The 17,741-nt window shown below is 41.7% G+C and overlaps 1 protein-coding gene across 1 annotated transcript in view; it reads left to right on the top strand.

Moving 5' to 3' along the window:
- The first annotated feature begins 3,938 nt into the window (after positions 1 to 3,938).
- CDH11 (cadherin 11) overlaps positions 3,939 to 17,741 on the top strand; it is a 164,092-nt gene continuing 150,289 nt past the window's right edge. Inside the window, exon 1 of the mRNA XM_088451281.1 lies at positions 3,939 to 4,104. The gene's annotated coding sequence lies outside the window, so the exon portion shown is untranslated. The remainder of the gene's footprint in view (positions 4,105 to 17,741) is intronic.

Here is a 17,741-nt window from a genome sequence, read left to right as displayed (position 1 = left end):
ACAAACATTTAAATATCACCGCTGATATTAGCAACTGCGTTGCATGCATATAGGCAGAATAGCGATCCATAGTGTTTCATCCCAAAGTGGGCGGACTGGGTCAGTTTTGTGGGGGTTTATTTTGTCTTGACTTCACATGTGGAAAATGAGTAGGCAGCTGGTTTGGGCATGGGTGCCAAGAGGGCCGTGTATAAACTATGCAGCCCTGTCTGGGGCTCAGGTCTGCCAGGTAAGAGTGCAGCTATGCCCGCAATATAGTAAGGCCACACCTCCTTCAGTGGAGCATGTACCTACAGCCTCAGCCTTGGTATTCACAATGAGGCATGACATCTCCCTCACACCATGGAGTATAATTACTAAAGTGAGAGTTTTTAGAAGTGGAGATGTTGCCCATGGCAACCAATCAAATTCTACTTAACATTGAACTAGCACCTTCTAGAAGATAATAACTAGAATCTGATTGGTTGCTATGGGCAACATCTCCATTTCTAAAAACTCTCACTTCAGTAAATTTACACCCATAGCTGCACCCCCTCCAAGTACTGGGCCAGAAGTAACTAAAGGTGCGTATCCAGTAGACAAGAAAAATGAACGATTGAACATCGTTATCGTTCAATCGTTCATTAATTGTGCAGTAAAATGCCAGCAATGACCAGCGATGCGCGTTCCCGCTGGTCGTTGCCGGCATGTGTCATCACCTGAACATTCAGGTCAACATGCCGATATCGACAGGTTGTGCATGTTCGGGGATGGATATATCGTATGTTTTAGCTTTCCATGGTGTGCCAATGGGCACACACAGACACTTTCACTACTCGTAAGGACTTGCATATTGGGCCATCCTAGAGTTAGCGTTGTTAGCATTGTTCTCGTATCACACTATATTTTCTTCTCTGGTGTTGCACTGTACCTTAATACAAATATATCCTCATTCACCTATCCTCAAATTGCGCCAAATAGCCCCGTTTGAGGCACCACACTAAGCTGCACCATGCATCCTGTTGCTCAGTATTGATAACTGAATTTTAGCGTCATTTTCGCACTACTAATGCAATAAAAAGCCGTTTGCGTACCCTGTACATCGCTAGTGGACATGACACTAATCTGAGCCATGCATCCCATCACGCAGCATTGCGCAAATTTACACTGCTATTATTGCGAGAAAAGTACAAATTGTAAAGCCTTAGTACACTACAATCCTGTTTGTGTGTGGCTGCAATGTATAAAAGACATTATGCGGTGCTAAAAAGATGCGAAAGATCAAAACTGGCTATTTGTGGCATGGAATCTAAGTTTAGCCAAGTGTCTCATGTTAGGAAAATAAAGGCACATCTGTATGGGGAAACCTGCCGGTCACACTGATGCTAAACTGCGGTACTTTGTGGGGAGCATCCAATGTACATCCAATGTGCTTGAAGGGGAGTTTGCACAAGACAAGACATGGGACACTGGCTGCTGCGGTCATTCTTCCGGCGATCTGCGCATGTGCAGTAGACTCCGGGCACACTCTAGTGCCCGGAGTCTACTAATGCTCCAGTGGCTGGCCAGCCGCGTCGTAAGACGCCCATTCGCAGCTGCTATTTGTAGTGTGACTGACAGTCAGGAAGCGTTTTGGGGAAGTCATGGAGAATGTCGGCTAAAAACACAGGTGTGTCTCGACCGTTTCAGGGGAATGTCACATCCTGCGTCTGCGTTCCCGTATGCAAGAAATATAGCTCCGGGCGTCTCAGTTCACGTGGCCATTCTGCTCGACCGCAGGGCTACCTAGGACTGTTGACATGCAAACGATGATGCGTCATTGTTTGCAGATGCTGGGACTTGCAAAGACACCGATGGACGTTTTAATACATATCCCAGCGGCTGCGACACTTGCATATTTCCGCACAATCGCTGCGTTCAGGATCGCAGCTGCAGTGGCCTTGGCGTGCATCTCTGAATCGGGCCCAATGTGCTAATCCATACAAATTTTGTTTACAAGGTGAGATATTTGTATATAAAACATGACGTGCAAAAGAAGCATCATCCATCTTACAGGGGAGCTGCTGAAAAACATAATGACATAATAATGTATCATTAATGATTGACTGTGATTTACAAAGTTTATTCAAACTAACAGAAAAAAAAGTTAAAGTGTTTTATTTTCTGACATAAGCCTCTTGAAATAAAGTTATTTAACATCTTCACTACCATAAGCCTGGAAAATGATTACTAACAGGAGCAAGAGAGTCCTGTACACACTGAGAATTCTTCTAATGTTCTGGCAGGACTGGAGCGAAAACTAGTGACCCCAAAATGGAGCTGAGCTGAGGTGACATGTTTGGCCCACTGAGACTTGCACAGATATGTGCATGCTGCAGAATTCAAAGTTCACCTACCCTCAGAGGAAAACATCTTTGTTTGTGAACATGGTTTTACCTCAAGAAAACCTCATTTTATGCAGAATAAAGCAGCATAATATTCTGTGCTTGTTACAAATGAGATATTTATGGAAACAGTGAGATGCAAGGAATGAACGCAATTCCTGCTCACTTTGCTGTAAGTAAATAAGGCCCTGGCTATTAATTGTGGCAAACCAACCAGGCCTCCAATCTGCAGAAGTTCTATAAATGAAAGCACCAGATTTGTCCTGGAAAACACCCTGCAGCTCCGAATCCTCTGTGCATTGCATCACTCACGCAGCTGTGGCACAATAGTAAATATCTCCATTCATACCAACGTCTGCGTCAAAGATTAATCTTGGAATGATTACTCCGCATCAGGAAACTCAGAAGTGTATACCCTGTGCCAACCACACAAGCCTGGCATTTTCAGTTTCAGAGAAAAGACCGCCTACTAACCCAAAGTACTAGCAATCTAATGTGAAGAATAACTAAACTCTATATAATATAGCCACAAACAAAAAAGAATAGAATTCTTTTGATTGCTTTCATGCAGGACTGCTAGAACATCCCCACTGTGCTCCTCTATGGTGGTGAAGTTAAAAGGACGATATAACTTAATCCTGAGGACATTGGAAGTAATCATTAACCATTTCTCAGCTGAAAATAAACCGTGGATCAAAATAAAAGCAAAGCATGGCTACACTGTGCTAAATGACTCTGATAAACATAAAGCATAGAGTACATCTCTCTAATGCATGTGCCTGTCAGGATGCTAAGAATTAAAATGACAACAAATAATGTTTTTGTTGCAGTTTTATGAATGGGTAAGAGAGAGACATCATTTGCATATATCTTGGACAGCCTGTATAAATACACTAGCCCAAATAGCCTAGTTGTCCATTGATCAGTGTACACAGTGTCTAAACTGTGCATCTTCCCTTGGCTGCAGCTATTCTGCATTCTTAGTGATTTTGACCTGCCTTAGCCCAGCCTCCCACAGCTCTTGAACTCAACACTTTATCCAGTTTATTTGGCAGATTCTCCCCCTTTTCACTCCACCCCCCCCCCCCCCAGCACTCTCCCTCTATCAATCCCTCCAAATGAATGCATATTTTATGCAAATCTAAATCCCCGTTGGATGTAATGAAAGCAAACAGACATTCCACACACACAGTTTACCCACTGAAGAACACTGACTCCCCCCCCCCCCCCCCCAAGATGCCACAAAGTACCCCCGAAACCTGGTGATGTTGCTCACAGGGGTGCTGAGCACTCCCACCCTCTTCCACCATATGCTCCCATTGCTGTGCAATCTGCTTTGCATCAATCCAGTCTTTTCATCACTTTGTCCACGATTGCATCTCTCAGATAGTATCAGTATGAGAGATGCAGAGAGAGAGAGACTGAGGGTCAGCTCTGATGGACAACACTCCTCATCTTCTCAAGTCTGAGACCCCTGCCTCTTGCAATTATTCATGTGATTCTGTTCTCGCTGGCCCCCTCTCCTTCCCTCCGTCAGCAGCTTGCTCTCAGCCCTAGCCTGTCCCCTCCCTCTCCTCTCTCCCTCTCTCTCTCTCTCTGTTGCATTCCTTGCCAGAAGCTCCAAGCTTCACTCGGATCTCCTTGCAGGACTGGAGTGTACAGGACTTTAAGATGCTGTTGGTTCTCCATGTGACTGGGACCTTATTATTTCTCTCTAGTGCCATCTGAAGAAGCCACCAAGGTAAGGACCCTGGCACCCCTTCCACACAGAAGGGATCCCTGTCTGTCTCCCTGTCTATTGCATCTCTGTCCTCTTGCCAGTTGCGTGTTCCTACAGAATGCCACCCTGGGGATTTGGTGAAGCTGGCAGCTCCATGGGGGAAAGGAGACTAGAGATATTTCTACTCCTGGAGGAATGCAATAAGCCAGGTTGGGCTAGGAGCAACTGTTTGCCCATCCAAAGCCAATCCTCTGAGCTCCTTGAGAATCACACTGAAGCTCCGGTACCTTTCCATCCCTACTTGCCACATAGGAAGGATCTTATGGCTGATGTTTGGCGTTTTGGTTCCAAAAACAAAACAAAAAAATCAAAATATTGCCTGTATTTTTTTTTATTTCACTTGTTCACTTGGCAGCCTATTTTGTTATTATGTTTTGTGTTTTTTAAATGTATTTTTGAGCACGTCTTCTTGGCACACAGTGGGGGCTTTTTGGACCTTTGCGTCTGATGGAGGTGACTGAATGGGATGAGATGTGCAGAAGAGGACATAACTGGGGCTAATCTGGAGTATATAAAAAATCCTGTTTAAATTCACTTGGTTCAATTTTAACCACCCCCGTGCCAGGAGGCATTCCAGTGCATCTGTCTGATTAGTGGCACCGACCACATCACCTTTCTTCTGGCACGGGGGTAACCAAAATAATACCTGATTGATTGCTTTTCCCTCTGCCTCAAAAAGGGTTAAAATCCCTCCCTGTGGGATAGTTGTTTGAAAAAAATAAACTCTTACTGATACATCTACCTTGCACCGTGAATGGTTAATAAGATAGAGTTCTGTAAACTGTGCATGTATAAGACCCTTCTATGGCAGGGGGGACTTTACAGACCTCATTGGCACAGAAGGGGTTAATTTGATCTACATAAAAAAAATTACAAATCTGCATTATTATGAGTCTTATTGGAAGGGGTTGATGTTTTGGGGGTCTGGCTGTGCAGGCAGAGGCAGCTGCTACATGCCAATATCATTATCCTGTGTTGTTAACTCTTTAATTGCTCGTCCCTGTGTTTCAGGCCTGCTTGGTATCTAAAGTGTTAATGCTCCAATAGAATATAGCCTGAAAAGAGCTTTCCTTAGTGAGACACTGTCTCACCATGCAAATGACTCTACCTTCCACAGATGCATTGATTTCTTGGATAGCACCCTAAATATTTAATTGCAAACACATCCTGTGGCTGTAGAAGGATGCATCCTTAGGGTATCTTTATTAACAAACTCTTTGCAGTAGAGGAGCGGAAAGGGGGGTGACCCTCTAAAGAGCGCAGTTTGTTAGGGAATTCAGTGCATGTAATCCTGCTTAGGTAATAGAGATATGTAGTGACTACATTGCAAGCCCCTGAAGTGTTACAGATTCAGTGGATGTCTGTGCCCCTCTCTTTCATATAATATACAGTCTAGCAGCTATTATTAGTAGAGGGATCGCAGCCCTGCATTGTGAGGCTGGCCATACAGTACCCTCTGGATGGATAGACTGTCAGTTGATCAAGGATAAAACTGCATCTCCCATGAAGAATAGATTTTCTTCTGAATTATTTAATCAAGTAACAGTTCAGTGAGAAAACATAATAGACCACTGACAGAGAAGCATCATCCTTATTCCCTAGCTGTTGCATTTTTTTTTAAACATTTTTAATATATATATATATATATATATATATATTTCATGTTGTAGGTGCAGCATTACTGTTACATCCCCCTTCTCAATTCTACTACGTCAATAAAATAACCTTAGTATTTAATTAAAACAGGCAAGTCCTCAGATACTATTATAAAGTATGTCTAAATCAATTCTTTTTCCGCTGAGGACTTAGAAGACAAGTGGATGATTGTGAAGTGTCTGAATTTTTACGAGAAAGAAATTCAGGTCTTCTTTATCACCTCACATTGAGGCATCAGCAGAATACAGTACTTACATTTTATTACATTGTGCTCATAAGCTGGATTTAAAATAGTGCTATCAAGGTTTGGTCTACATGGTGCCACAGCATGTTGTATTGAAAATAATGTATTCCTGGACTGAATGTAGCATTGCCTGTCCTATAGATGATTTGTCACACATTTTAGGATATAAAGTATATTCATTTGTACTGGACAGAGTATGGTATAACCATGATTCTAAACAAAAACACCAACATAGGCCGTAGTGCTGTACAATGAGAACAAATGCAGTGCAAATTGTTATTAGTGGCACAAAAAAGTTAAGGATTGTACTGTTAAAATTTGACAAATTGCAAAGCTCAGTCTGAAGCATTCTTAATTATGCAGTACCAGTTTCTGTTAGCAAATTTATATAACAAAAAAGAATCTGATGTTGAAAAACTAGAGAAGAATATATAATGCAGTTATTTGATTTTTTTTGGCATAATACAATCTTCATTTCATGTTTTTTTTTTTTCAAAATTGGATATTGACATTAACTTTGGCCAGCTTCCCGTTAGGAGACACAGGACCTTACAGACAGATTTCATGCACAGTACCACACCACTCCTGCACAAAGAGGTGAATTGCTCTAGAAAAAGGCACAGATAGAAAAAAAAACAGACTGTAGTTTAAGTGGGATCCCGCTGTTAGAGTCAGACGCTGAATGTTCCACTTTTAATAAGGATTCCCGAATTTCTTTATAACTTTCAGGCCTAAAACACTGATGGCCCATTAAATATAAATCACTAGCAGTAGTGGTGTTTTTGATCATTTTCTTTAAACAGCAAATTTAAAGGATGATTGGGGGGGGGAATGATTTAGTGTAGTTGATACAGTTCTCTATTAAAGTACGTCTGTCCTACAATGTATTTACCCTCTAAGTTTGTCAGTGTGTTTTTCTTGAGCAATTAAGTTTAAAATGTTGCAGTTTCTTGTGAAAATGATTCTATATTCCCTTTAAACACATTTGTTTTGCGTTGTTTTCGTGACTTGGTTTCAGATAAGTTAAAAAGCTAGTTAGTGGCCAAATATGTTTTTTTTTTTTTTTTAAATGCTTTGTTTCTAAAGACTCACAATCTCAGCATAGTCTGTGTCTGGTACTAATTAGCAGGCTCAGCCAATGAGAGGTACATCTAAACTTCTCCACTGAACAATTAAGGTTAGGCCCCTAAACAGACTATAACAATCTCAATGGACTATACAATGCAGCCTGTGTTTATCTGGTACCAACTTATGTTTAAGGTTAAAGGCCAATTTGGCACAGAAAATATTGTTTCAGCAGAGTTTAATAAGTGTACGCGAAAACTAAACCATTGTATATGGGTGGATTTCTGTAGCTCTCTATACTCTGCTGGGATGTGGTCACATTTTTAAAATAGAGGAAAAAGTTGCCTTGTTCTTATATATAGGCACAATCCTTTGTAAAATGTATGCTCAAAATGTATTACTGAGCGTGATTTGAACAGAAAGGCCTATCAGTGACAGGTTAAAAAGTTTACATTTTCTGTTTGCTATATTAATATAATCAATAAATGGTGATATCATCCACTATATTATTCCCTTGTGATGGATAATTATTGCCTCATAAAGAACTTAAAGTCTGTACCATAAGTTATAGACTAGAGGACTCTCGTGTCCTCAAAAGACACTTGGCCTGCAGTCCTTGATGACTTGCAATATCCTTGTGATAGATCTATTAGGGTACTTGATTATATTTAGAACTGAGCAGCCAATCAAAGTTTTTAAACTTCAATATCTATAAAAGATCATATTATGCTGCTTATGGAGGACTGCAATAGAGGTTCCTGTAGATTTTATTACTGGTGCTTACTGGTGTACCCTTAACGCAAGAATGGTGGTCATAATACGTGTTATCATGGCGGTGGCGCATGTATGCGGCACTGACAGAGCACAGCTTGCCCCAATAGTTTACACCCTGCGCTAACATCCTTGTGAGTCAGCCGTTGTGTAGCAAAAGGAAAATTGACAGAGATATTGTTCTTTTTGTTTGTATTATTCATTTTGCCAGTTCCATCCCCCTTTACATTTTGTTTAAATGACTTACAGACAACTGTGGCAAAAAAAAAAGTGCTTGCGCAGATGGAAATGGAAAATGTAGGAGGTTTTAATCATCATTCGGCACTTGGTGACATGCCGTTTGTTATTTGCTGCTTTCAGGCTTCATTTCCTGGCTGGTTCCTTCACATTGATACCTTCAATATGCCAGATACAATGCCTTTTTCATCTGGAAATACTTCAGTCTGAACAGTAAGACAAAATTCCTGCGAGGCAAATTGTTTTCATGGCTGTCAGGGATCCTGGTAAATCCACAAGCAACCCTGGACTTTTTTTGTGGGCTATGGGGGGATGGGGCGGAGTGTGAGGGGTGATGTATGTGTAGAAGGGGGTAGGGAGTTTACAGCTACAGTATTTTAACATCTGGAAGTGATTCCCCCAAAGGTTGTCTGATGTTTTCATTCCTCTTGTATGTGCACATCTTTTCACAATCTTCAGGCGCTTTGCACATGATCCCTTCATTCCAAAGCCTAATGAAGGCCTCATGTTGCACTGCGAAGCTAATATAGAAAATTGCATATGATAGTGTATATATATATATATATATATATATATATACACTAACAGTGAATATGATTATGAATATATATATATATATATATATATATATATATATATATATATCACAAATTGTTACAGTTGCCAGCTGGCTGTTGTACTTACTAGCATGCCTTGGGTAGTTTAGCCTAACATGTATCCCCTAGGCAGACATTGGGGTACTGCAGCTCTCATTATACCATGTTCACTGAACATAATTAAACTCTTTTTCTGTGTTGTTTTAATTTTCTATTCATTATATATAAACATAACATAGAGCCTAGAGAATAAGAATAGATACTGATATAGATATCCAATATTCAGAATAAGAGGATTTTGGTCCTGTACAATAAGTCACTACTCAAAATAGTTCTATTCTTATAGACCAGTGGTTCTCAAACTCGGTCCTCAGGACCCCACACAGGTCAATTTTCCCATGTCACCCAGCAGGTGCACAGGTGAATTCATTACTCACTGACACATTTTTGAAAGATCCACAGGTGAAGCTAATTATTCAGATTGTGATTCTGTGAGGAGACCTGGAAAACATGCACTGTTTGGGGTCCTGAAGACCGAGTTTGAGAACCTGTGTTATAGGCAAATCTAAAGAACCTGGATCTGGTACTGGGAAATCTGAATGCTGCAGTCATTTATTATTATCTGTCTTTTCTCTCATTATAATAACTTTATGTACAGTAAACAAATTGCCAATGGTATTGTATAATCAAAGCCTTTTAGTAACAGCTATCCAGGCCAGCTGAGAAAGCAAATATTCAGGCCCCTTTGCCCAGTAAGTACTTTTTACTTCAGAATAGATATTTTGGGACTGATTCAGAATTAGGAATAAATCAATAAAACGAGCAGCAAAATAAAGAGCAATTTGCACCTTGGCACAACTATGTCACACTGCAGGAGGGGCAGATTTAAAATATGCAGAGAGATTTATATGTCGAAAGGGTGTGTTCTAGCTTTATTCTAAATATCATTGTACAAATAAAGCTGTCCGGTATTACAGTATTTGGCTACATGCAAAAGCAGCCAGTATTTACCCTGCTTGAAAAATAACATAGATGCATTTGCCCCCCTTGCATTGCAATATGGTTTGTTCTAGGAGCAAACTGCTCCTTTTTTGCTCCCATATTACATTGTGTTAAACAGATGGCAACTGTACACTGTATAACTCACTCATGACCTGCAATTTGAGACTTGTGAAAGGGACATGTCATCATATTGATTTTGGTGCCCCTTGCTTATTTTCTTATACTTATTTTTTTCATTTTCCCTGACACTTTTTACAGAATTTCTGTCAATTATAGTTCTATTGCGTGTGTTTTTTTTCTAAGTAGTGCCTTTGTGTCATTTGCGATTTGTTTGTAAATGGTGTGTTAGTTAGTGCTGCAGGACTGTATGAGGTGTTTCTGCATATAATTCGATTAAACGTAGATTAGACTTTGACAATTTGTGGCACTCCAGGTATTATGCAAATGACTCCCAGTGTGCTGACAGCAAGAGGTCACAGCATGCTGGGAGTTGTGATGTTATTAAAGCTGGAGAGACAACAACCACTTCCCCCTGAGTTAACTGTAAACGTTGGTTTTGTGAAAAGGTGCACACACTTCCTAATGACCAGGGACAGACGGACAGACCATCTAGGTCAGAGGTTCAAAAACTCGGCCCTCAAGGCACTCTAACAGTCCAGGTTTTAAGGATATCCATGGTTGACCGTAGGTGACTTAATACCTCAGTCAATTTGATTTAACCACCTGTGCTCAACCATGGATATCTCTAAAACCTGAACAGTTGGGGTGCCTTGAGGACGACCGAGTTTGGGAACCACTGACCTAGGTAATAAAACTTTTTTTCCAGGAAATGTGTCTGTTTTGCAGATACAGGGCCTGATTCATTACGGATCGCTATTGCGATTACGCACGCAGACGGGTGATTGTTTCTTACTGCGCATGTGTATGCATTGCAGTGCGCGTGCGCGAATGCAACACTGCGATCACACACACAGAATCATCGCAGAGTGATTGACAGAAAGTGAGCATTTGGGGTTGGTGACAGGAAGTGGTCAGGGAAACGCAGGCGTGTCTGTCTGTTTGAATTCCGTTGCATGGGCGTGCATAAATTTGCCACTGCGACGGCATACGCAGCTTGAGTGCTCACTGCGTGCGACAAAGTTAGCAATTTCTGAGTAAGGTCAGACCTGTTATAATTGTGTGTGAGGGGCCGATGTTACTTGATATGTTCGCAGGATTGCAAGGTATTATGGATGTGCGAAAGCGGTTGTGGGCGTCTCTATGCTGGCGTTGGGCATCTCTGTACTGGCTTTGCAATTGCAGTCATTAGCATATTTTCCAGCAGACCTCCATGCATATATATATTGCATTCAGGTATTATTGCTAATTTTACTTTTTATGGGCCCATAATTGTGTTGAAATAAGTTTTCCATGGCCATATTGAGTCATTTCTACATGCAGAATATCAATCCGCAAAGAACTAGCTGTATATCTGTAGCAAATATTACTGTTTCCTAGTGAACCCCATAACTTGTGTAGGTGACATGTACGTTTAAATGATAATGGTTATGTACAAGAGACTATTGTACAATTCAGCGTAAAACTTTTGATTTCAAAATGGTATTTTAATTCCACAAGGACAACAATTTAAGGATGCATGCCCCTGTTGGAGCTGTGGACACAATGCAGCTCAAACTAACTTTAAAATGGGATCATTGACCCCTATGGGGAGCACGATGGCACACAGCTACTCAGAGCAATTCAGGATGAATACTTGGAATACATGGAATGCAAATATACTGTAAACTGCACTTATAATCTGTCGAACATTTATCTTCATTGAGGAAATGGTTCTGTGAATGGTCCTTCCAAACCTCAGAGATCCAGGATCCATTGTTAATGTTCAGTTTCCAGCTGCAGTCTGCCCCATTCAATGGCATTTGAACAAAAGACAGCTCACGTGGAGGGGCAATAGTGGAGTGGACATGAACCCTAAATCTCCAGATTTCAATGAGAACCCAATCCGATCTGCAAAGTATTTAAGTAGGGGTATTTTTTTTATTATATTTTTTTATATTCATTACCATGTTTATAGGGTAACATATTTTAATTAGGGATGTGCAGGCTCGGATAGGTTCGAGTTTGCACGCCGAGTTCGGATTTTTCCCTCCAAAAAAAAGGAACTCAGAAAGAGGCTAAACGTCATCTTGCATGGACAAACATCATCATTCCTGGACTTTTGTCCATGCAAGATGACGTTTAACCTCTTTCTGAGTTCCGTTTTTTTGGAGGGATAAATCCGAACTCAGCGTGCAAACTCGAACCTATCCGAGCCTGCACATCCCTAATTTTAATTAGCTCATTTGGAGGGCAGGGGATTGTTTGAGATAAAGTAATTTGCAGAGAGTCTGATGATGATTCATTGTCCTTAAGAATATAGTAATTAGGTTTTCCTATGGTAAGGCAAAATGAAGCAGATTGCTTTGTCAGTGCAACAAGAGGGCAACAAACTGATAATATAATATAAAAACTGATAATATAAAATGTATTGTTGCTATAAATTGAGTTCATGGTTCTGTCATGATAAAAATGCCAGTATTTGTATTTTATAGTTTATACCATACTAATATAAATCAACGTCTTAGCTTGTGAGAAGAAAGTTAGACACAATGCATTTTATATGCATATCGGAGCTTAAACCCCTGTGTTTGTGGTAGGCAGGTTTGTTGACTGGGTAAGTCAGTGGCTGGTTATTGGGGGCATGAGTTTCAGGGCCATTTTGTGATCTGTGCTAGTTTACATATTGAAGGATATTCTTCTGTCAGAGATTTTCCCGCCCGCCCTGCCTTAGTTTGAGTGTTGTGGTTTCGCTTTTGTGGTGGTAAAGAATGGTACCAGTCGCAATCTGCCTTTTAGAGCTTGAGGTGCTCTCCCAGCCAATACACGGTTTGGGCAGATTCAACCCTACTGGGGTCAGCAGCACCACTGGTCCAGGTAAAAGTAATTTGCAGATAGTCTGATGATGATTCATTGTCTTCAAGAATAGTTCATTGATCTTCTGAATACTCCATGATGGTTTCTAAAGTAAACTTTTCTGTGTCATTGGTTTGGGAGGTGGATACCTTGAGTTGGGGTGATGGATAGGCAGTTGGCGTTTCATCTAGGTGGAAGAGGAGTTTTGCAGATGGTGATATTGCTTAGTGGGGCCGTTCTTTCTTTGCCACCATACTTTATCATCTCTTTTATCCCTTCTGATAGTTACTTTATTATAAATAAATAAAGCTGACCTTTTCCTTTTCACCATAGATATGCCTTAATATCATACTTTATTATAATTAAGATTAAGTTTTTAAGGGGCTATCTTGCTATAAGGGAGTAGCCACACATCAGATGATAATATGTTTAGAAGGAAGATGACTTTTCATTTGCAGAAGTCTGAGATCCACAGTTGAGGAAAAGTTATTAAATAATAATAATACAGTAAAACATGGAACGCAGGTATAAGAATGAATTTCCATTCTTCCTATCATTTTAATGGTCATAGAGGTATAACTCTATCCAAAACTAAATATTTAGTGTTGGGTGTGGTTCATTAACATAATATAAATCTATATTTTACATACTCACACACCAAGGCCATCAAAAGCTGAACGGAGCCCGGGTACTGGGGGCGTGGCTAAATCTGGGAGATGTTCCCCCCAAAAATCAAAAATACCATGCGCAAAGAGGGACATCTTGTCACACCCACATTGTGTATCACATCGGGAGAGTGACCAATCATCATGCTGGGGGTGGGCCCAGAGCTTCCCCAGCCTCTCTCTGTAGTGTTGAGATGCTGTGCTGTGCCTCTCTCTGTAGTGTTAGGATGCTGTGCTGTGCCTCTCTCTGTAGTGTTGAGATGCTGTGCTGTGCTTCTCTCTGTAGTGTTAGGATGCTGTGCTGTGCCTCTCTCTGTAGTGTTAGGATGCTGTGCTCTGTCTCTCTCTGTAGTGTTAGGATGCTGAGCTGTGCTTCTCTCTGTAGTGTTGGGATGCTGTGCTGTGCCTCTCTCTGTAGTGTTAGGATGCTGTGCTGTGCTTCTCTCTGTAGTGTTAGGATGCTGTGCTGTGCTTCTCTCTGTAGTGTTGGGATGCTGTGCTGTGCCTCTCTCTGTAGTGTTAGGATGCTGTGCTGTGCTTCTCTCTGTAGTGTTGGGATGCTGTGCCTCTCTCTGTAGTGTTGGGATGCTGTGCTGTGCCTCTCTCTGTAGTGTTGGGATGCTGTGCTGTGCCTCTCTCTGTAGTGTTGGGATGCTGTGCTGTGCCTCTCTCTGTAGTGTTAGGATGCTGAGCTGTGCCTCTCTCTGTAGTGTTGGGATGCTGTGCTGTGCCTCTCTCTGTAGTGTTGGGATGCTGTGCCTCTCTCTGTAGTGTTAGGATGCTGTGCTGTGCTTCTCTCTATAGTGTTGGGATGCTGTGCTGTGCCTCTCTCTGTAGTGTTGGGATGCTGTGCTGTGCCTCTCTCTGTAGTGTTGGGATGCTGTGCTGTGCCTCTCTCTGTAGTGTTGGGATGCTGTGCGCACTGCAGCAATTACAAATTTGGCATTTACTGAACATACTGAATTCCACCCAAAACTGAAAATGTAGCTTAGGGGGGAGGTTTGATCATGTTCATAGATGTTAGAACATACGTACAAAATTAATATTAGAATGTGTACATGCCTGTAGCGGATGGGCGGCACGGATGTTGTAATGGTTACCAATACGCCTCACAGCACTGAGGTCTTGGGTTTGACTCCCACCATGGCCATAACTGTGTGGAGTTTGTACATTCTCCCCACGCTTGGAGGGTTTCCTCTGGGTACTCCAGTTTCCTCCCATACTCCAAAAATATACTGATTGGTTAATTAGCTCCCAACAAAGACTGTAACCCAAGTGTGTGTGTGTGCGTGTACATATTGTAGGGAACATAGATTGTAAACTCTACTGGGGCAGGGACTTTTGTGAATAGCTAAATATTCTCTGTAAAGCACTCCAGAATATGTCTCTGCTATACAAATAACTGGATATAATAATATAATCACTTATTATTAGTTATTTCTGAAACTCATGTCCCCTATTTTTGTAATGACTTCTGTACTCTTCCTCCACTTTCTCTCTGGGAGGAATTCAATTCAGCATGATGCATCGCTGGACATCACACCGTGGTCTAACCGCTTATTACAATAGGCGAGCACAGGCCCCGATTTATCGAGTGATATTCTTGTTATCACTCATTGAATGGTGCTCCAACCAATCAGCTCCTTACTGTCATTTTTAAAACACATGACCGTTAGAAGCAGACAGGTTGGAGCACCATTAAGGATTAGTAACGAGTGATAACAAGAATATATGGTGCTGACCTCTAAGGGGACTGGAGGAAAAATAAGTCACCATATTTGTTGCAAAGTGCCTTTGACTCTGCGTTCCTTCCATGCACATCATGTTGAATTGAATTACCCCCTTGGCGTCCCCAAAACAAGGATATCACCATTTCACTGAGAAAAGAGGGTCAAGTTAATATTCCTTTTTAATAGATAAGCATTGAATTCATAGACAATATACAGTGATCTCTGTATTGCGGATTTTCTTCATTACCACATTAATACGTACAGTAATTAACATCAGAGCTTGCAGATGTGTCTGCAGAACATTGCTAGGCAAAGCAATGTAACTAATTTAAGAGACAAAAAGAATCAAATCTGTGGATGAACACGGAGACTTCAATGAACAAGAAGCAACTTAATAGCTGACGATTATTCTTTTTGAACATAAGAGTAATCACTAGAGGGCAGTAATGTTCTTTCATAAATCTCAGCTAGTGGCCTGTGTGCATCTCAGGGCAGTATGAGAAGATGGTTTGTTACCTCCAGCAATGTACAGAGTCTCGGGGGAGACAGAATTCAATCTAGCTGTGGTTCAGCCTAATGCGCAGGCAGTTTGTCAGGATTAACATCTTTCTAGTCAGTGGCTCTTCTTACCTATAGCATTATATTAGCACTTTGCTGTACGCTTCAAAGTTAGGAGAATCACGTAACTTTAGATTGTCTGTGGAGTTCGTCACTTGGCGTAGAGGTGAGAAGCACACGCTGCCCGCAGCAGTGATTTAAAGAGAGTTACTGTCGATTTTCAGGTAGCTATGAGGACAGCACTTGGAAGTACAGTCTGGAGAAGCAAGTAAATAATAAAATGTGAAAAGTAAAATACAATAGTACAATAAACACAGGGCAGGGTGATAAACCTGTGATCTTTTGTGTCTGAGTTTAGAAGTGATGCCTGCTGCATCCTTATAGTATTCCATTTTTACACAAAGCCAGACATTATGAAACATCGACGTGGGTGAACTTTAAAGCAGGGAACACATTATACGATATATCATACATCACAGACGGGCAGCACAGACGGTGTAATGGTTAGCATTACTGCCTCACAGCACTGAGTTCGTGGGTTCGATTCCCATTACGGCCCTAACTGTGTAGAGTTTGTATATTCTCCCTGTGTTTGTGTGGGTTTCCTCCGGTTACTCCGGTTTCCTACCACACTCCAAAAATATACTGGTAGGCTAATTGGCCCCAACAAAATGAACCCTAGTGTGTACGTGTGTGAGCATGTGGTAGGGAATATAGATTGTAAGCTCCACTGGGGCAGGGATGGATGTGAGTGGCCAAATATTCTCTGTACAGCGCTGCGGAATATGTGTGCACTATATAAATAACTGGTAATAATTAAATAAATAAGACAAATCTTTCCAACTCGGATCACAACGATATATATAGATGGTGTACGTCCAAACCATCCTTCCCGAATGCCGTTGCATCGACCCACCTGCTATTCTGCGCAGCAGTAGGGACATTGCAATGAAAGACGCAGTGGTACTACATGCAGCATGTAACGACACATCGCGCTGTGTGTACAGCGCACGAGGTATATCATTACATCGCACCGTCGCTGGGTCGCACCACTGCATTGTGTGTGTACCCAGCTTTAGCTCCCATGATGCTTGGCTGAGTCCTGAGCATTGTGGGAGATATAGGTTAGCAGCTGCAGCAGAGTCAGAGCTCAGCAAAACAACGCAGAATGACAGTCAATTTATCTCAATGGTGACCGTAATCTAAACCGAAAAACTTCTCAGAGCTTGTTGTGATTGCTAAAGGCATCTGAGATGGAGCTAGCATGTCTGGCCTATTCAGTGTCGGACTGAGGCATAAAGGGCCCACCAGGGGAATGCAGTGATAGGGGCCCATGCTTAAAGGATGTGGTCATCCACCAGAGGGGGTGTGGCCAGCCACCGCAGTGGCTTGGCTAACTATTGGGCAAATCTTGGTGTAGTTTCTATAGAAGCAAACCAATAACTGATGTTCATCCATGTTCCTGCTCCACAAGATCATTGACCATCTAATACAGTAACAATGTACAATTCAGTGCACAGTGTGGAACATGACACCTAGAGGAGGGGGTGGGCCCCCAAGCAGTGGGGCCCACCGGGGATTTCCCCTGTACCCTGTGGGCCATTCCAACCCTGGGCCTATTGAGAAAGCATTGGTTTTGGAGAGGGATCGTCTGGACTGACTGTTGGACTGGACTGACTGTTGGCGGCACATGTGGATCAGAACCTGGGGGATCTTTCTTTCACCTTTCACTGAGGTCAGAAAAGGGTGAATGAACTGTCATTAGGAAAATGTCATTGCCGAGGCAGCCACTTATTGGAATCACAGTACTGTCATAACGTTATTGGTCATTGCTATAAATAGTCGTGATAAGAGATGATACTGTACAGACTTTTAAATGTGAATACTGTATATACATATGGACCCTGGATTCGTGCTATACATTACAAGAACAGATTTTGCTACATGTGCATTAAGCATGTTGAACATAATAAATTGCACTGTGCAATTGTACACACTGTGGGGCATATTCAATTAAGTGCGTCTTCAGACGGTATGTCCTGGAAGGCCGGTTCTGTTCGCACGTTACATGCCAGAAGGCTGATTCTATTCACAATCTATGGTCATGCAGAATCAGGCTGCC

Source organism: Taudactylus pleione, unplaced genomic scaffold (genome assembly GCF_031769625.1).
Source record: "Taudactylus pleione unplaced genomic scaffold, aTauple2 ptg000545l, whole genome shotgun sequence".
Taxonomy (NCBI): domain Eukaryota; kingdom Metazoa; phylum Chordata; class Amphibia; order Anura; family Myobatrachidae; genus Taudactylus; species Taudactylus pleione.
This window is presented reverse-complemented; position numbering and strand designations above follow the sequence as displayed.